We start from the raw sequence: 20,853 nt of genomic DNA, 5'->3' as shown, positions 1-20,853 counted from the left end.
CTCAGTTATTCTACCACGAACACCACTATCTCCATCACCACCACCATCACCACTACCACCACCACTACCACCACCATCACCACCATCATCATAGTTGCCATTTGTATGACATTTTAAGGTTTTCAAAACACTATACAGGGAGCCATTGGAGATTTTCAAGCTGGGATACAATGTGGTCAGACCAGGGCATTAGGAAGATTATTTGGGCAGCTTCATGGAGGAGAGATTGGTGAAAGGAGATGCTGGAAATAAGAAGAAGTGGTAGATAATTGGAATGATATTTGGAAAGAGATGTTGGTGATAAGTATGTTATTATATGATAATGATGTTGTTGTCAGTAAAAGAATAACAAGTAAACAAGTAAAATAAGCAGGTTCAACCTTTCCTGAAAGGTTGCTGAAATGTAGGGGTGAGATGTTTCTGAGTAGGGCAATCTTCCAGTATCTTTTATGCACTTCTCAATACCTCCGCCTCTCTAAGCCCTACCAAAGCCCTACCCAATACATTTACCCCTCCTCTGCCTTTACCTCATTGCCCTGGCATTCCAAAAGAATAAGGAGTCAGCAATTTAGGTTCCCATTTCTGAAAGTTTGCCAAGCCCTATCGTGTACCATGACTGATTTTTTTTCTTGGGAGAGGGAGACCCCTGCTCAATGGATGAGAAAGCTAACAAAAAACAATGAAATCTAGAATAAGGTAAATGAATATGTAATGTGCAAAGTGCATTATGAAATAACGTGATCAAAAAAAATCTCACAGATAAATTTTCATTCATTGCCTTCCTTTGATGTCTTAAACAATGAGTCCAAGGAGGATGAAAACATTCTGATACAGTCCATCATGCATTCAGCATAAAACTGATCTTTTTACACTTTGCTGATGAAGTCAAGGCAGGAAGAAAGGATTGTTTGAAATGAACCTAATTTTTTGCATGTGTTAGTAAGCTGTTTTGTTTGTGCAAGTACTTTCTAGTGGAAATTCACATTAGGGTTTGCAGGAGAAAAACTGAAGCTTAGAATTTTCTTACTTTCACCTTTATTGAAAAGTGATTTCACTGAAAGGCTTTATCTAATATGTTGTGCCAAAGTTTCCCACAGAGCCTGATTGCTTGGTATGATACAACTGAAGTGTTTAAGTTTTCTTTCTTCTCTTTTGCTGGCATAACAGGCAAGAAAAATATCCATATCTGGGTTCAAAGTGCCTGGTTAGTTACATGCAACTGCTCCACCACCCTACACCCTAGTGTTTAAGTTTATTTGACAATGAAACTACCTAATTTGAATTTTGCTTGCCAACTACAAATTCCTTCTACTGACAAATCTATGAATTAATCAGAACAAAGCAAGAAAGTGCTAGCCATCCTGGAAGACTTTAGCTTTTTGGCAGGCAGGCATGTTCAAGCACGTTATGAGGAGAAGAAATATGAACCTGAACATTTTTGGAAAAACTATTAAACTTTATACTGTAATGCACCAGTGACAGCTCTGACCCTACAAGCTGAAATCTACAGATTTGGAACTTATTATCCAGGATGTCCTGAAGACAGGTAATGACCCATAATTATTACTTCATAGAAAGAGCTTCCCAGTGAATGAATGGTGGAGACATTCTTGGGGAAGACCTACATTTTGCTGTTTTTTCTTTACTCTCCTCCTTAGTTTTCTATCTGACCCCTTCTTTACTTTAGATCATTTGCATTCTTAAGCAGTATTGTTACTAAGTGAAATTCAGATCAAACAAGGACACTTTTTACACCTTGTAGAACTTCTGTCTCCTATATAAAATATGCTCTTCTTTATTAAAGGAATATGAGCCCAGACCTCTTGGGCATTTCAGTAAGTCCTCCTTTTGTCCTAAAGGAAGTAAAAGTCATAAAATGCCATGTGAAAACTCTGCTTATTTTATTTCTACATTGATCCAAACCAAGAAATAATGAACACCCTATGAAGTGTGGAAGGCCACTGGACTGGAAAACAAGAGATATGGGTCCTAATACTGGCTCTGCCACTAACTAGCCATATGACCTTGGGTGGGCAAGTTCCTTAATCCCTATAGCGGGAATTTGGTTTCCTCAGCTATAAAACAAGGGGACTGGACTAGATGATCCTTCTGGTTCATTTAGATTCTAATATTCTGTGAAAAATCTGGGATGAAATTAATAGAACTAGTATGTTTCTGGGATGGGAAATGGTATTAAATAAGCCCTTTTGATCAATAGAGGTTGACATTGCCAATTTACCCCCTACCCACAAAAAATAAAACCCACCCTCCAAAAAAACAATACTCAGCTCAACAAACTCTCTTGTGTGTTAACTGACCAGCAGATGGGATGAAAATGAGTATCTAGTAAGGCTGGCTTGCAAACCCTAGCAAAGTTCCTAATTGCTACTGACAGAAATGTGCAATAATAATTCAATTAAACTGGTTTGAATTAGGGAAGGCATAAAGAGTAGTGTTTATTTTAATGGAATTTCACTTAATGGAGTATACTAGGGATACAGGAAAGATCACACTCATTTAACAAACATTTATTAAGGCACTGTGGTTTAGTGGATAGACAACTGCCCTCGGAGTCAGGAAGTCCTGTGTTCAAGTCCCAACCCTGATCCATGCTGGCTAGCAAATCACTAAGCCTCTGAGCAATCCCAAGAAATCTAAAAATATGTTGCAAATGACTTGTCTGATATGCATTGGTAGAGAGAATTTCCCCACATTGACAAACTCACAGATCTAAACCAAACATGTGTAGAGAGCTTTTCTAGGTGTTAGGAATAAATACAAAAATTAAAATCATTTCCCATCTGGATGCTTACCTATACTTCACCATTTTCTCCAGAAACTCCTCTTCCTGTAAGATCATACCAACACTGAGAATCACACCTCCTCAGTAACTTTCTGCCTCTGATCAGATGGAAAGGGTGGAGGGTGGACATCTACCAGAAAGCTCCTCTCAGGTCCTCCACTTGAGGAGGGGGCCCAGAGCAGCCACCTCAAACTTGGCTGCAGGACTACATCATGTCCCCTGCTGCAAGTATCCTCTCTCTCCTTCCTTCCCTCTACCTCTCTTTCCCACTTATTTTTATGTATTGCCTTCCCCCATTGGACTGTGAGCTCCTTGAGAACAGGTACTATAGTCTCAGTGCTTAGTGTAGTGCTTCGCACAGTGGGTGAGGCTTGATCCTCAAATGTGGCTCTTTGACTGAATCCTCTGACTGAAACTTGAGGACCTAGAGGGCCACATATGGGCACAGGTTCCCCATCCCTGGCCTAGCGTATTGTAGGAACTCAATAAATATATATTGACTAAGATAATGCAATTGCTATCTTCATGAAGTTTTTAGTCCATTAGGGAGATATGGCACATTATACAAATAACTACACTATATGAAGAGGCTATAAGATATAGATAAACTATGTACTATGTGAGGTCTGAAGAGGAAAGATCATTACTGATTGGTAAGCTCAGGTGGCTTTTGAGATGGTGCCCATCAGCAAGTAGTCTTTTTTTTGGGGGGGGAATAAACACTGTGCTTAGTCCTTGAGTTTAAGATATGCATCTCTAGGCTGAATCTGTGATGTGTCTTATCATTAGCATTATCACCCCTCTTTTTAATGGTCTTTGTTTCCCTGCTCTGGAAAAGCATAGGTTGCAATCACAAGTACAAATGTAGGCACCTGGGAAATACATTTAGCTTTGGCTATTTTTTTTTTTATTGTATTTCTTAGAGAAAGAGCATTCCAGACACACAAGGGACCAGTTACTCTTGAGAATTACTTATGCCCTAAAGACTTACTTATTCATTCTCTCTCATTCTCTCCTAGACTATGGGACAGTCCATGGTGATTGCTGCCAAACATTGACTGGTTTGATCTCTGCACACCAGCTCTCTTCTGCTGTGCTGAGATCATGTAAGTAATTTCTGTTCTTTGACCCAGGGATAGATAGAAATCCTAGAGTCCATTCCAGTACATAGCAAAAGAAGTAGGGGGAATAGTTTAATTTCGCTACAGCATGGAAGCATGATGGAGAGTAGTGAGAAATTGGACCAGAAAGAGTGATACTTGATTGTGGAGGGCCTTAAACGGTGAGGTAAAGAGTTTGAACTTTGCTTGGAAATAGAGTCATTGAAGGTATTTGGCCAGAGGAAAGACATGAACAGACCCTTGCATACAGACAATTAATCTGGCAGAATGCATGAAGGATAGACTTGAGGCAGGGAGGAGGGAATGACGAGGTGGAAACATTGATTAGGAATCTCCAGTAATGGTCCAGGTGGGTTGTGGTGTCAGTGAGAATGATGAGAAAATGGAGGTCATATTGCAGAGGCTGAAACAACAAGACTTGGTGATTGGATGTAGGAAGTAATAAGGGGCAAAGGAATGAATCATCAAGGCTTTTAACTATTGTACTTCTGATAGAAACAGGGCAGTCAAGAAGAGGAGCAGGTTTGGAGGAAAACAGACTAGGGGTTGAGTTTAAGGTGCTGGTGGGATGGACAAAAGGAAGTGTGGAGCAAAGGAAGGTATAAAAAGACTGGAAAGGTAGGAAGGGGTTAGATTGTGAATGGTTTTGAAAGCCAAACAAAGGAGTTTATATTTGATCCTAGAGGTGATGGGCAGCCATTAAAATTTACTCACTAGACTACTCTCATGGTCAAACCTGCATTTTAGAAATATTGCTTTGTCACTGTGGAGAGTAGATATGAGATATGAGGTGAGTTTGAAGGGAAGATATGACTATGGCTACACAAAAGGGGCAATTTCTCACTGCAGAAAAAAGATTTGGAGCAAGGGGATGGGGATGGAAGAAGAAAAGGAGTTTCACATATTTTGGAGGTTGTGACACCAAGTGAAATGTTCAGGCCATGTTTGAGAAATTCCTTTGGGTAGCACTATTGCTAGGGGAGTGTAGTCATTTGGAATGACACTTGGCTTTGCGAAGACCCATTCAGCCAGTGACTGAGCCTGGATTCAATCCTAGTGCTCTGATTCCAAATCCAGTGCATTTTCCTTTGCATCCTATTGCCTCCATTAGCATTTTTTTTAATGGTTACCGTATTTCATTATCGAATATGGAACTTGCAATATCTTAAAACACTTGGTAGCGGATTTCTGCTGAGGTATGGGGTAACTTCTGAAGCCCCTTCTAACTATGATTCTGATATTCTATAACAAGATGACTTCCAGCTACTCATGTCAGCAACTGAAATTTCTAGTGTCACTCAAATGACTAGGATTTGCCAGCTATGACTTTGACACTAAAGGTCATACCTGGGATTGGCCTCAACCAATTCTGAATGCTCTTTATTCCTTAAACTCCCTTTTCATCAGTCAATCTTTGATAAACCCTCACTGGGAGAAGTGGGGAGACATAGTCAAATATATATATACACATATACATATATACATATATGCACACACATACATATATACACACATATACATAAATAGATAGAATGAATATTATTATGTTTTAATAGGTCATAGGCTTTCAGATCTGGGAGGGACTAAAAGGTTAGAGATGATCTATACATTACCTAATCATTTTACAGATGAGGAAACTGAGGCCCAGAGAGCTTTCGATGAAATGATTGTAGTAGAATCTCTGCCACAAGTGGTAGAACTGGGAATAGGATCCTGTACCCTCCCCTGCTATCTACTAGGTTTGTCTGTTCTAAGAGATCAAAATATTTTGTAATTATAATTATAGCCATCCTGTAAAAGTGGACTCCAGAGAAGCTGGGCAATCATTCAGTTTCTCCATCTTGTCTCAATACTAAAAATTATCTATTCCACAGAGTATTGTGGTGCTAGGGAAAGAATGTTGAATCTGGAATAAGAAGAGCTGAGTTCAAAATCAGCTCTGCTACTTAGTTGTGTGACCTTATAAGAAGTCATTCACCTCTCTCTTTTGGTCTTAGTTTAATAATCCATAAGGGACTGGACAATACGAATTCTAAGGTCCTTTATGGTTCTAAATCTAAAATCCTTGAAATCATGGTTGAAAATAATAATTCACATTTATATCACAAGATGTTAAGTGTCTTGATATATAAATAATATATGAATATACAAAATATAAGTATAAGAGAAAAATATTCAAAAATGTAAAATAAATAAAATAAAATATATAAATAAAACAGAAATAAAACTAAAAATACAAATAAAAAATATATATAAATATAAAAAAATATATTTTAAAAAAGTGTTTGGCCACAGGATAGACTGCCTGAAAATTAAATCAACACAATAATTTCCAGGATAAACTAGAAAAAATAAATCAACAGAGGTAAGGCACTCTGTTCTGCATCTGCTACTCTGCCTGGTTCCAGTTCCATGGAACAAGATACGCTTCCTAGCATACACTCATCACTTCCAAACTCACCACCGTGCTGCCAACTGGTCTTCGTTAACACTAACCTTTCTCAACCTCCTCTCCCTTCTGACTGGAAGGCTAGAAGGTGGAGTGCCATATTCCTCTCAGTGTCTTTCTTTACAAAGGGCAGAAACTGGACTTTCTCAGCTCCCTCCACTCTGCGTCTGCTGCCCTACCTGTTTTCAACTCCATGGAACAAAATGCTTTCCTGCCTGGACACCTCCTGTTCTCCCCTCCCTTCCCTCCTCTTTTCTGCCTCCTTTTGTGTGTTGTCTTTTCTCTATTAGATTGTAAGCTCCTTGAGGGCAGGGACTGATTTTTTTTAAAAAAAATTGTATTCCCAGCATTTAGCGCAGTGCCTGGCACTTAAATAGATAGTTAACAAATGTTTGCTGGATTGGATTGGACAATTAAGAGACATTAGGAAAGGCTTTCTGTAGAAGAGCTTTCATCTACATCACCTTCCATCTGGACTATTGCAATAGCTGTTTAACTGGTCCCCCTGCCTTAAATTTAAATTTTCCCCACTCTGATCTCTCCTCCACTCAGCTGCCAGTGATTTAATTTTTTTTTTTTTTGTTTGAACATGTCACTATTCTACTCAATGAGGTATAGTGGCTCCCTATTACCTGCAGGATCAAATATCAATTCCTGTGCTTGACATTCAAAGCCCTTCCTCTTCCCTATTTTTCAGTCTTTCCACACTTGACACTCCACCATACACTATATGATCCAACCACACTTCCTTTTAGGTTGTCCTTCAGACAGTTCACACCACTGCAGTCTCCATGCTTTGGCATTGGCTACCCCACACGCCTAGAATGTTCTCTCTTTTTTCTGTGAGGTTGGCAACTTTGCACATCTCTGTCTCACTTGAATCCAATTCACTTTCAAGTCAACACATCACCTTCTTGGTGTCATTGGTCCTCTTCGAGAATGAAGGACAAACAAAAAGCTTGCTTTAAGACAACTTAAATCCCACCTACTGTAGGCATCCTTTCCTCAATCCCTAACTGCTAATACTTTCCTTTCTCAGATTGCATTTCATCTACTTTATGTCATATACATACCTAGTAGTTTATATAGTTTCTCCTTTATTAGAATATAAACTCCTTGAGGGCAGAAACTATGTTTTTGCCTTTATTGTATACCCAGCACTTAGCAGAGTGCTTGGTGACATACATAGTAAGTGCTTAATAAATTCTTTTTGATTTGACAAAATAATTACTGAATCCATTTTTATTAGATGGAATTGCATGGAAATGTTCTCCCCGCTTGAGCCTCTACAGCCTCTCCAACCTCTTCTCAGATGTAGTACAGAATGAGTAGTGCTTCTAGAGTCAGAAGACTTGACTTATGATGCTTACTGTCTATGTGACCTTGGGCAAGTAACTTAGCACCTTGGTCTTTAGTTCCCTCATCTGTAAAATAAGCAGGTTGGAAGAGATGGTCTGCCATCTCTAGATCAATGATACCATGGCTAGAGTTATGACTCTTGGATCACTTTAGTTCCAGATCTCTGTTTTATCAGGCCCAAAGTGAGAACTAGGCTATGGCCCAACCTTGGGATAAGTTGTGTGTGGACTCCACCTGACTAGAGTTTATATCTTGGATGCCAAAGAGGGCTATAAATAGAGTTGACTCCAACCCTCTCCCCAAGCTACGCACTAAAACGTAGCCCCATGTACTCAACTGTCATTGTTTATTGCTTATGCAATATGGCAGTCTGCTCATTGAGAATAGTCATTGACTTGCAACTTAAAAACAAAAATATAGAAGCTCCCATGACTATCAAGGGAGAAATACCTGCCACTCCCTTCAGCAAAAATTTCCAAAATGTCTGACTTCATGAAGGAAAATGCCTTCAAATGTCACTGGAGACTCCCCAGAAAAGAAGATGCTGGCTATGGAGTGATTATGATTATCCCAGAAACCCCAGACAGAAATGGAAGGCATATAAATAAACACAGAAAACAGAGGTGCTGTAACACAACTATAAATTGCTCTTCTTCCCAGACTGCCTTCCAAACACCCAGGGCAAAAGAAGGAAGTTGGTCTTTGTGTCAGAGAATATACCAGCAGCTGTTCTCCATCTTGCCAAGAGGAGAAAGACTTATTATAAATAATAGCCAACGAGATGTCCTCTGGGACTCAAGACTCAGCCAGTTGGGGAAGGAGGGAGGAGAACTGGTGGGGGCGGGAGGGGGTGAACACAAGCAAGAGCAAACCAAAGCAACCGAAGATGAATGTGGAAGCAACCCTATCAAGCTTGCCTTCGCTCTTAAGGTTCTATTACCTCATTAGGACGATTACATAATGCTGCTCTCCATTTAGAAACCAAAAGCAAGCTCAGGGTAAACGGGATCCTTCGTAATGGCTGCTGTTAGAAATTAACAGACTGAGAAGTAACACAGGCAAATTGTTAGTATGTCTGGAAACCTCTTTCCCTTTCTCTCCTCATCTGTTTGATATTTTGTGTGCCCCCTTCCTCCTCTTGGCCATGTATGTTTATGTGACTCAGAGACCAAGCTAGAGCAGGCAACTGTCGTGCTCACATTTCCACAGTTTCCTCATGATGGGAAGCATGTGAGAAACGTCTGGTGCTGAGTACTGTTCTATATTTCATCTGAAAAAGGGAAAAAAATCCTCACTGTCCTGTGTGGGTCTTGACAATGAGACAGAACACTCCATCCCTTCCGGCAAACTCTTCATCTCCTTTCTCAGTGAGTTGCAGCTCTATATCCCTGACTGAGGGTCTTCTTTGCACACTCTACCTGGTGTGTCAGTTGGCTTTTATCACAGTCTCCTCCCTCCCAAACCTGGCTTTGTTCTCTTTGGATACAGATGTTTTGGGGGATGTGGTTTCTGGATGTTCTCTCCACTGGTGGCCATCAGTTCTTTCTGGGGATGTCTTCTGGTGAGTTTTCCCCTCTCAGATTGGAGGTACCTGGTATCCTTGGGCCATTGCATGATGTTTCTCAGGGAAGAAGACTGTATCATTCCCTGTAAAGCTACCGCTCCAACAGTGAGATAGTGGTGGAAATGGGGTGGGGGGAGAGGTGGAGAGACAGGTTAAAGCCATGATTATCAGTGTAGAGAAGGCCAGTCCCAAGACATAATTAGCAGTTTAGCCTAGCTTTATTTCTCACATGTGTTTTAAATTGGATATGCTTTTTATTCTGTATATCTCTGTTTAATAATTTTCTCGTTTCTTTCCTAAGGCCCCTTCTTCTCCTTTCCTTTTCTCTTTCATTTCTTATCTTTCTACCTTTTCCATGTGCTTTTTTTTTTTTTAACAAAGGCACCTTTCTTTCCTGAAAATGATCACTTATTTGCTCTATTTTTATATAACCACAGGCTAACCAGATGATGTTAGTGATCTAGGATGACACGTGAGGAGCAAAGCAGACTTCTTGTCCTCCCTCCCTAAACTCCCCAGGTATGAAAATGGATTTTAAAAGCCACAGATCTTCAGTCAGCAAAAGACTTCACTGTGTGGTGTCAGGAATTACTGTTCATTTGAATTAACGATCGGACATTCATTAAGTATGCTGTCAGAAAAAACTGGAGAGTCTACAATTCCATGGGACAATATCCAGAATCTCCAGCAGATGGCGCCTGTCTCAAAAGTCTCACAAACTCTCAGGCTTGGGGGAAGACAAAATTTTCTAAATGCATTATAACACTTTTATTTTCCTCTTCCAAATTGATTTTTGCACATGATGGGTGGGAAAGGCAATGTGAGAAGCCATCGAACATAAGAGCATATCCAGGAGTGCTTCTGTTTTTGTCCCAGACAGCTCTTTTCCTCTTGCATGCCCTCTGTGGCATCTTGAATATTCAGACTATTCATTTTATTTTATTTTTTAGGGAAGGCACCATTTCCACAAAGCTCAGTTAAGGGAAAACAAAATCCCAGGTAAGATCTGAATCTATCTTTAAAACTCTATTTGTGCAGCTAAAGCACTGGCTGGGAACGGAGGATTAACTGACGGGCTAAGAAAGGCCAAGTCATCCTTAAGCCATGCCCAATTTAGGAGAAAGGCAGGCAAAAAGGGCCATTACCTCAGAGAAGTGGCCAGTGAGGGAACAGACAAAGCTTTGTGGAGAGTGACACGCAGGACCCTGTCTCTTTTCACTGGGTATGAAGACATGGGTGTGATTGAATGACTTCTAATGTTCAGTGGCACCTTTCCTCCCCTTGTTTTTGTAAACCTCACACATGAATACACTGATCCATTTCCAGATGATCCTGGAGGCCCCCATCCTTTTGTGTCAAACACAAAGGAGACTGGGAGAGAGACAGAGACAAAGGGAGAGCCCATGTAACCAAGCCCCGGACAAGATTTAAACAACGAACTTGGTAAACATCGGTCTTATGATGTGTGAGGTGAGATTTAGTCATCTTCCAAAAAGAAACTCTGGATCCATTTAAGAGATCACTTTGTCTAAATAAAATGCCAAATAAGATTTCCAAGGAGTAAGTCATCTTTCCCCATGAAACTGGAAAAACAAAAACAGTCATGTGAAAAGGTGAGGGAAGAGGGCTTATCTCAGCAAGGTAGGAGTGTTGCAATCCTCTTTGGGAGGGAAAATAAAAGTGTCCCAGGCTCTTGCCCTAAAAAGACTAAATTCTTTAGTGCTTTCTTTGTTAGGAGTTTATGACACAGTGAAAAGGACACTCGGGTGGGAGTCGGGAGACCGGGGTACTTCTCTTGTCTGGGCTTTTATCGGTAGAACTTTTGGAAAGTTATTTCACCTCTGGAAAAAGAGGGGCTTAGGCTGGATGACTTTTAAGGCTGCCCAGTTTCTAACGTTCTGTGATTCAGTCATTCTTATCTGCATGTACAGTTGATGAGATGATGGATCCAAAAATGTAAGACAACATAGTAAGGATAACTCAATGTGACTATACTGTAAAGCAATAGTCCCACTCAAGGTGGGCTCTGTGGAAGAGAGTAACCTTTCAGAGAGCTTTAGGTGCTATATGTGTATGAATAAGAGCTGGAAGGAGCTTGGAGATCATTTAGATCAACTATCTTTAAATTAAAAAAGTTTTATTAATGTCTTCTTTGACAAGGCAGTCATTTCTGTATACAACACCCTTCCCCAGCCTATGTCAGGCATCACTAGCCTTTAAAATAAATAAAGGAGACTAAGCAAACCAACTGATCACAGTGATATCTTCTCACAATGTGTTTAATTTTCTACTGCTATACTTCTCCCCCTTACCCCCATCTTTCTATAGAAAGGAGGGAAGTATGTTTTATCATCTGTTTTCTAAAACCAAGATTGTTAAAAATGCTTAGAATTTCAACCTTCTTTTTACATAGAGGCTCAGAAATGTGTCCATTGTCACACGTCATATGAAACAGAATCAGGATCGAATAAATCCTGGTCTCATGATTCCAGATACACTGCTATTTCCGCAAGGTACCATGTTTCTAGGTTAGTTGGAGTTTTGTTTTTGATGTGCTGTGCCTTCTTCCATCCCTGCAGGTACCCTGTTCTTAGTATATCCCTCCTCTCCTCTGATAAATTCATCCACTCTAGGATGTAAATGACTAGTAAAACCTAATGTAACTCCTAAAGTTGTACCACATAAGGGCCATTTCTTCCTGTGAATTCTGTGACTGTGGGCCACATTACCTAGGAAGTTGAGGCAACACAGTACAACAGAAAGCACTCTAGATCTGACATCGGAGAACTTGGGTTCAAATCCTGACTGTTACTGTCTATGTGACCTTGGTAAGGCACTGAATTTTTCTGGGTCTCATTTTTGTCATCTGTTAGACAAGAAAAGTTGATTAGATGATCTTAAAGATCCCTTCTCTTTCTAAATCCCTGATTCTTTGATTAAATACTTCAGTGATTTTCAAAGTATAAGCTATCATCTAATTTTCACAGAATTTCAGATAGGGGAAAAGACCTAGCCTAACTCTACTTTTAAGATGAAGAAACTGAGGCCCACAGTTGTGGTTCAGTTGTTTCAGTCATGTCATGTCCTACTCTTCATGACCCCATTTGGGGTTCTCTTGGCAAAGATACATGTCCTTCTCTAGCTCATTTTACAGATGAGAAACTGGGGTAAACAGTGTTATGAGACTTGGCCAGAGTCACACAGCTGGTACGTGTCTGAGACTTGATTTGAACTCAGGAAGACTCATCTTCCTGACTCCAAGTTTAGCACTCTATCAGCGCTCCACCAACCTGCCCTGAAGCCTACAGAGAGGAATCTGAATTCCCTAAGGTTATATAACTAATTAGACACAGAACAAACACCTGAACTTAATGGCTCAAAGTTATGCTCTTTCTACTGTCACCTGGCCTTGGGGTCTCCTTTGTCACTTCTGATGCAAAATCTATGCTCCAAAGAAGTTACTTAATCTCTCTAAGCATCAGTTTACTCATCTCTGAAATGAATTAAACTAGATATTCTCCTTCTCTCTCTAGAAAGGTAGGCTCTATTTTTTCTTTATTTATTTGAAATCTTTTTCATCCAATGTGTGTGGTGCATGTGTGTGTGTGCGTGCGCATGTTTACCAGAGGTTTGAAATATGATGGTCTACCACAGTTAAATCATTTGAGAGGAGTACAGTAAGATCAGAGCATCAAAGATTTAGTGCTGGGAAGGATCTTAGAAGGACCATCTACTAGCAGGGTCATCGCCCTAGTGCTAGAAGAGAACTCAAGAGAGCATCTAGGCCAACCTATTCACTTTATAGATGAGGAAACTGAGGATAAAGGAAATTATGTGACTTGACCAAGGTCCCACAGATGGGAAATTGCAGGAGTGGGTTTTGATATCAGGTCCTCCGATTCTTTATAAAAGAAGGGGGTTGGAACTTTGAGTGATTTAAATGACAAACCTTGACTCTGGAAAATATGATAAAACATACTTCTCTCCTTTCAATAAAAAGGTAGGGGACTGAAGGAACAGAATGTTGCATATATTGTCTGAAGATATCACTGTTTCCAGCGTCATGAAGGAAATCTTTTACGTTCACAGTTGGAATCCTTCCCTCTGTCATTCAATGGCCAATTTTTGAGGAAAAAAAATAACTTGAACAAACTGCTGCCACCCCCCTCCCCTAAATTGCTTCTCTCTCTTGTGTTTCTACTTCCAGTGGGAAGAAAATATATTCTTAGGATGTATGTAGCCATAGACTGGGAAGAAAATATATTCTTAGGATGTATATAGCCATCACATATTCCTGAAAGTAGCAAAGTGGTGGTTACTTGCAATTCAGAATGCTTGGTGGGCTCTCACCCAAGAGGGAATCCTTAGGCAAGTAGCATGTAAGGGAGTCTAAAAGTCATTCCCATGTACTGAAAATTCAAAATAGTCATGAAATATATCTGAGCCATCTCAGTTTCAGAAGTTTTGTTCATTCAGAAGTCTACTCTGTTTCCACCTCAGAATTATCTCCTCAGTCCTCATTTGTGAATGTGTAGGCTACCATTCACAAGTCAGCTGAGCTACTAACACGTGGGAGGCACAAGGCTTTTCATTCAAAAAAAATGTGGGCAAGTTAACTTTGACTTCATAGGATGTGTCTCAGACAGTGCCACAAGGATGCTAGCTGTATTCTAAGAATGCTCCAGTCCCTGACAGTGGGTAGTTTCAATTATGTCTCAGATGCACACATATTTTTTTCTCCCCCACCATCTTTATTTCTCCATAATGCATTCTTAAAATCATAGATTTAAACCTGGAAAGGACCACTGGAAAGGACCAGTCTAATATTCCCATTTTATGAGAAACTGAGTCCCAAAGAAGGTTGTGATTCACTCAAGTTCACACAGGCAGTAAATGGGGAAACTAGGATTTGAACCTCAGTCCTGTGACTTCAAACGTACCACTCTACTCTCCAACAGTCCTTTCATTTAATTGTGCTTTCACTTACTCTCTTTCTTTTGTGTTAAACCATATTATAAGTATCCCATTTATCACTGGTAGGGTAGCCTTTTACCTTCTATACATTCCTCCTAAAAGGAGCCTTTGCAAGAGTGACCATGTTGGTATTCAGTTATCTCCAACTTTTCATGACCCTGTAGATCAACTATCCATAGAGTTTTCTTGGCAAAAATGCTGGAAGGGTTTGCCATTTCCTTCTTCAGTTTTATTCAGGCAGGGGATAAATGACTTGCCCAGGGTCACACACCTAGTAAGTATTTGAGGTCAGATTTGAACTCTGTTCTTTCTGACTCCAGGACCACTGCTCTATCCACTATGTCACCTAGCTGCCCCAACCATATTCATTAAAAAGTATTAAATAGATATTTATTGCTATATTTTGTTTTTCCATCACCTAGATTTCTTCCTGTGTCCTTTTCCTTCCCCTCTTCTCAGAAAGCCATCCCTTATAATTTTTTTGAAAAAAGAAAAATAAGAAAAATTCAGCAAAACGGATCAATATAATTTTAAAAATTGACATTGTATGCAATGTTCCACCCACCTCTGCAAAGGAGGGGGCAAAAGAGGAGATATTTTCTCATATCTCTTCTTCGGGGACAAGTTTGTTCTTTAAAATTTTGCAACAGTGATTTTCTTTTAGAAATAAAGTTTAATTACCATCTTTTGTTTTTACGTTGCTATATTTTGCCCAGTATTCCTTCAAACTCCTCATTCCCAGAGAGTCATTCCATATAATAAAGAATGTTTTTAAACAAAAAAAGAAAAAGAGGAAGAATAGAAAAAAAAATCAGAAAATGGATACATGAAAAGTCTGAAAAGCCAAATGCCTCCAAGCTATGCAAGATAATTGGGGAAGCTTCTCCCTTCTCTTCTTTGGGGCTATGCTTGTTCTTTGTAATTTTGCTGCCTTCCTTTTCAATTGTCTAGTGACTGTTATTCAATAACGGACATCGTTGCAGACAATGTGAATGTTGGGTTTTGTTTTTTTTTTGCCCTGATTACTTGATCCTGTATCAGTTCATGTAAGTCTTTCTGTGCTTCTCTGTCTTCAACTTCTTCACTGTTTCTTAATGCACAGTAATGTTCCATTAAATTCATGTCCCACAATTTGTTAGCCATTCCCTAACTGATAGACATTTTTTTCTGCATCATTCGTATAAAAAAAAGTGCTGCTATAAATATTTTGGTGCATATTAGATTTATTATTTTTTTTGGCAGTGACCTCCTTGGGTTTGTATGCCTAGCAATATAATCTCAGGGACAAAGGGTATGCTTATTTTAACATTTTATTTGCAAAATTCCAAACTGCTTTCCAGAATACTTATATTAATAATTTAAGGTTTGAACTTAATCTAATGATGTAAATATATTAGATAATATCCTTTATTATGTTTTATAATTATATAATATAATATAAATATAATATTACTAATACTATCAGTGAACATGGAAAGGTGTGAAGAATGTTGGAGGGGAAGAGAGGAGAGGAGCAAAGAGGAGGAAGATAAAATCTGCTTCAATTCAACAAGTGTTTATTAAGCACTTGCTATGTTCTATGCACTCTCCTAGGTCTTTTGTATATACAAAGGCAAATTTTTTAAAAAAATGGTCCCTGCCCTCAGAGAGATTCCACTAATTCTGGGAAGATGAGAGAAGCATAATAATATGGCAGTATGGACCTGCTGCTCAACTTTGCTCTAATCCCAGGCTGTGGTCAGCTGGAGAGCCCAGTGCACCATGGTTTTCTTGCAAGGGTCCCTTTGTTTTGCCATGTGGGTAGAGGGATCCTTTCCCTGAGTCTAAGACCTGCCAGTTATGAAATACTTGGTGAATTATCACAGTTACCAGTCTAGTTTAGCCATAATCATTCACAAAATCAGAAGTAAAAATATTTCATTTTTTTAAGTCAGATGATGCACACCTGAGGACATTTTTTAGGATTTATGTCCACCCAAGTCATGCCAAAAACTTAATTAAACCAAAGCAGAATGTCTAGCCACCATAATTTAGGTTAGCTCTTCCAATAAAGGGGTTACATACATGGACTGCAATATTTAGAAGCCACTTGATCTTCTAGATTTGAATACCCAAAACATTTTTTTCAACAAAAACAATTCGAGAAGCAAATTGACCTATGTTTTATCCATTTGTATTTGAATTCACTTCCTCTTGCATTTTAGCATTTTCTCTAATATGGATACTTTTGGATTCATCTAATTTTGGGGCAGCTAAGTGGTGCAGTAGAATGCTGGGCCTGGAGTCAGGAGTTCAAATTTGGCCTCAGACACTTACTTGCTGTCTGACTCTAGGCAAGTCACTTAACCCCCTTTGCCTCAGTTTCTTTTTCTGTAAAATGAGCTGGAGAAGGAAATGGCAGACCACTCTAGTATTTCTGCCAAGAAGACCCCTCTTTCCATATGAAATGATACAGCATGGCAGGGTCAGAACATAAGGCCATAATCTCCTAAAAGAGTTGGATCTTGCTTTTGGAAGGTTTCTGTAGCTTTGTGAGATGCCTGTTAATCAAATTAACAATTATGAAAAGGTCAAATTCATCATTTTGCCAGAGGTTGAGTAATTTTCTCAAGTCCACCAAGACTGCTGTCACTCTAATAGCCCCTTATTTAAATCCCCAGAATTTCAGAAAGCTCTGTTTTGACTATATGCAGTTCAGATCATAATGGAAAGGAGATCAATTATGAAGAAAACCACTGATCCCTTTTCAGGGATTAGAAAGAGATCTTATTGTCATCCATGGTTGAATAAGGATCAAAAGGTCTGGGTTCAAATCCTAGGTCAACCACTTATGATGGTGACTAAGGAGTTTAGATCCTGTGACTTCTAAGGTTTTGTTCAGTTTTAAACCTATGATCTGGTGATTATATAATTTCTACCCTTTACCTATTCAGATTACAACCCTTCTGTGACTTACTAGATAAATTTTCAGGATTACCTGAGGCTTACAGACTTGTCCATGATCACACAGCAAGTATGTACTAGAGACAGGATTCCTAATTCTAAGTTCATTAGTCCCTCCACTACTCTATGCTTTTTTTGAATTGCCATCCATATCAAGTAGCAAAAAATAATTTACATTTAAAAAAAGTCCCAGTAGTACCCTTGCCCCCCCAACTATTTCCAGCATGCCCCATTCACTTGACATAGAGAAGAAGGGGGTCTACAAATGATGCATTCAAGAAACTAATGGAGACCCTTTCATACTTGAACATTTATAAAACAATTTAAGCTTTTTTGGATGAAAACATTTCTTGACTTCTTCAACAGAGGTGGCTGAATATAATTTGCCCTTCTCTTGATGACTCATGATCATAATGATGAACATCCACTATCCTATGATGGATACTCTAATCTAGTTGTGTCTTTTCTCCAATCTTTTGGTTTCCATTCCAGATGTCAGCTTGTCAGATATCACTCCAGCCTAGACTATGCCTGCCTCCAATAGCTCCTTCTCTCTCCCCTTCCAAACTCCTAATTTGCAGTTTGAATCTGCAAGTAAGAGTCAGTGAAATTCTGAGCAACAGCTTGATAAAGGGTGGGCTGCGCTTTGTGACAAAAAAAAATTGAGAGCTTTTTATTTAAGTCAAGGTGTGGGGCCATTTTTCCATTGAGCTGAAGTTGTCAGAAGTCTGGTTCTGAATAAGTGAGGCCTTATTAGAATGACTGTCAGGCTTTGGGGCATCATCTTCAAGCTCTATTATCCCCAGCATGGAGGGCAGCAGAATGGATGGCCAAGTTATACTGAGTGGCAATGAGAACATTGAAGCTGACACAGAACAGAGGGGGTCTGAAGCTCAGTCATTTCCAGCTTAAATGAAATGATCACCTGTATCTGAATTAAAATGACCCATTTCTTTTTACTCCTATCAGCATGTAGCTTGAAACAGTAAAGAAACATTTCCAGAAATGTGACCTCCTCCCATCTACTGGCAAGAAATACCATTTCCCAAGAGCCTTGCCCTGAAGGCCCGTTTGGTAATGTTTCAAAAAACAGTGGCTGAAAGGTTTACTCTGTGAATGGAAGATTATCCTAAAGCTTATAAGGCCCCACCTAATCATAACAGTACGATGAATTCTTATGTAAACTGAGGGCCTATAGTAGATAGATAAGTTTAGGGGTATGGGTTTGGAAAGCATATTTTAAGAAAATATAAATCTGGAAATATCTGTATTGTTGACATCCCAAGAACACTGTCCATCTTTCCATCTTTTCTTCTCTGCTCACAGCCTATGCTCTTTGCTGAGGCAGCAGGTTGAAGAGATTAGTACGCAACCCACAAATGCAATAAACACAAGTGGCATGGAACCAGATCTTATAAGGGCTTTCTCTCATAGCAGGAGTCAGATTTTCTGCTCTACAAAGTAGTATCATCACAATGGAGAACACAGGCTCGGCAGAGTCCCTATCGACAGGGATCATGGAAGGATGGAGAAAACACCAGAAGGCATACGAAGTTCTGTTCTGGAATGCTGATTTTGGGTTTACTAATGGCACTAACTGATCATCATCCTCCCCCAGGCAACTCTCTGAAGCTCTAATTTATAGAAAAGTTGCTCTACCTCTATTGGTAAAGGGATTCTCCATACTGGGAGGTATCTATAGGAATGAAATCACAAGCCTGGACCACCCCTTTCTGCACCATATAGCCTACATCCCCCCAACCTGTCTTCCCAAGGAGTCTAAGGACCTGCATGAATATTAATCAGATCCTCCCAGTACCTAAATCTTTCTGTACAATGATGGTGTTAAATGAGGGTGCTAGACTTGATTCCTTGAGGGTAGGAACTGTTTTCTGTCCTTGTCTTCATCTTCAGCTCTTAGCACACTGTAGGCACATAAAAAATCCTTGTTGACTAAGGTCTTTTTTCATTTCTAAGGGTCTAAGATTATACAACTCTGTAAGCTAAATTAATTGCTTTCAAACTCCTGTTAAGCTCTGGGTAGTTTTGTGGTCTGAGTGACCCCTGCCACCAATTTCCAAATTGCTTACCCTGGATAAAGAAGTTTTGGAACTAGATAACTAATTTTGATCACCTTTTGAGCATGCTTTTCATGTAATAGGCACAAAGAAGTATTAGACCTATCTTACAGGTAGAGAAACTGAGGTCCAGAATACTTAAGTAATTTTAATATTCTGCAATGAAATTTGAACTAATATTATGTCTCCTTCCCAGAACTCATTCTTTCTGAGATCCATAGAAAAACTTTGGTTGAAGGGTTGGAAAGAAGAGTCAATTCATCTCAACTCTTTGCAGCAGTAACTATTTCCTCTGCTTCTCTGCTGGGACTTCTGAAATCCCAAGAACCTGATTACATAACAGATTTATTTAGAAATACTCTGAATATTGGTTGGTGCTCAGTTACATCTTCTATGAAGCTTCCTGTTCAATTTGTCCTTCCCTCTGCATTTTTTTTCTGAACTTAAAAAAGGTGAGATTTTAATCGATGGGTGAAGGGTAAAAGGTCATGGGGAGATGGAGCTAGCATCCTGAACAGTGGTTGAATGCTTTTTAAAATGAGATAAAGGTAACAGGCAGGAAGCTACATAATATATTTTCTTGTATTTCTGAACAATGTTCCTCAGAAGAGGGGAATGTGGAGGTAAAGAAAGTTAAAAAAAAAAATACAACACACTGTAAAACTCAAGTAATGTTTGGGAATGCTGAGAGAGAGAAAACCCTGAAGTCAGGTTTGTTTCCCTAGGGTATTCAGTGTATGACAGCAGCCTACTAACTATTCATGCTAGCTTGACACCAAGATGCCAGAGGATGGGTAGGGGGAGGAGAGACCCACAGATCTTCTAGAGAGTCATTCTATTCCCAGATGATTAGAATAAAACATATTCCATTTGCATCTTCGAACAATGGTTCTGGATTTCAGGAAGCAATTTTCAGATAAGAGAATACCACCCCAACCAAATTTTTACAGTCTCTTCATCTACTTTTCTAAATCTGAGGAATGTACTAGAGCTTTTGATTCTTCCAAAGGAGACAATTAAATAACCAAATGATAAAAAGTTACAAAGTATGAATTTTCTCCAATTGTTCTAATAAGTGAGCAAATTCCTGTTTTAATTTTTTTGCGTGTATGCTCCTGTGCACAGCATTAGTTACATAATAGGTGCAATAAAGATTTGTTGATTGAGACCTGGCATTTTCCATGAGTTGAAGTCCTCATGTCTGGATTGACACTAAACATCCCTCGTTTCCCTTAACAGATACTCCTCTTCTTAACTTATCAGTGAAGAAATCTCAGCACCCATGAATCCATATTTTCCTTCACTAGCCCACAAATTACCACATGTTCCACAGACTCTTCTACTTCATGCTAACTGAAAATAATGAGAGCAAGGTTTGACATGCAAGTTATTTCACCTCTAAGTACACTGGATGCTACAAAAAGGAGCAAGATTCATTTACTAAAAAGCCGTGCTACAATTTGAGAAAAGTGAATCAGGTGCTGTATGTGAACGCCAACCTCACTGCTGAATATAAATCTCATTACAAAATATGAAACAAGTACTGTGATGGAAAAATTCTA

At 39.3% G+C, this 20,853-nt stretch overlaps 1 protein-coding gene and 1 long non-coding RNA gene across 2 annotated transcripts in view; one reads left to right on the top strand and one right to left on the bottom strand.

Moving 5' to 3' along the window:
- Positions 1–20,853, bottom strand: part of MAML2 (mastermind like transcriptional coactivator 2) — a 427,023-nt gene that overhangs the window by 69,481 nt on the left and 336,689 nt on the right. The window lies entirely within an intron of this gene.
- Positions 9,221–10,766, top strand: LOC140505388 (uncharacterized). Its single transcript, XR_011967482.1, has 4 exons — positions 9,221–9,293; positions 9,734–9,815; positions 10,247–10,295; positions 10,623–10,766. It is a non-coding gene; the product is annotated as an uncharacterized lncRNA (long non-coding RNA).

Source organism: Notamacropus eugenii, chromosome 5 (genome assembly GCF_028372415.1).
Source record: "Notamacropus eugenii isolate mMacEug1 chromosome 5, mMacEug1.pri_v2, whole genome shotgun sequence".
NCBI classification, from domain to species: domain Eukaryota; kingdom Metazoa; phylum Chordata; class Mammalia; order Diprotodontia; family Macropodidae; genus Notamacropus; species Notamacropus eugenii.
Note: the sequence above shows the minus strand (reverse complement) of the source record. Positions and strands in the feature narration are given on the sequence as shown.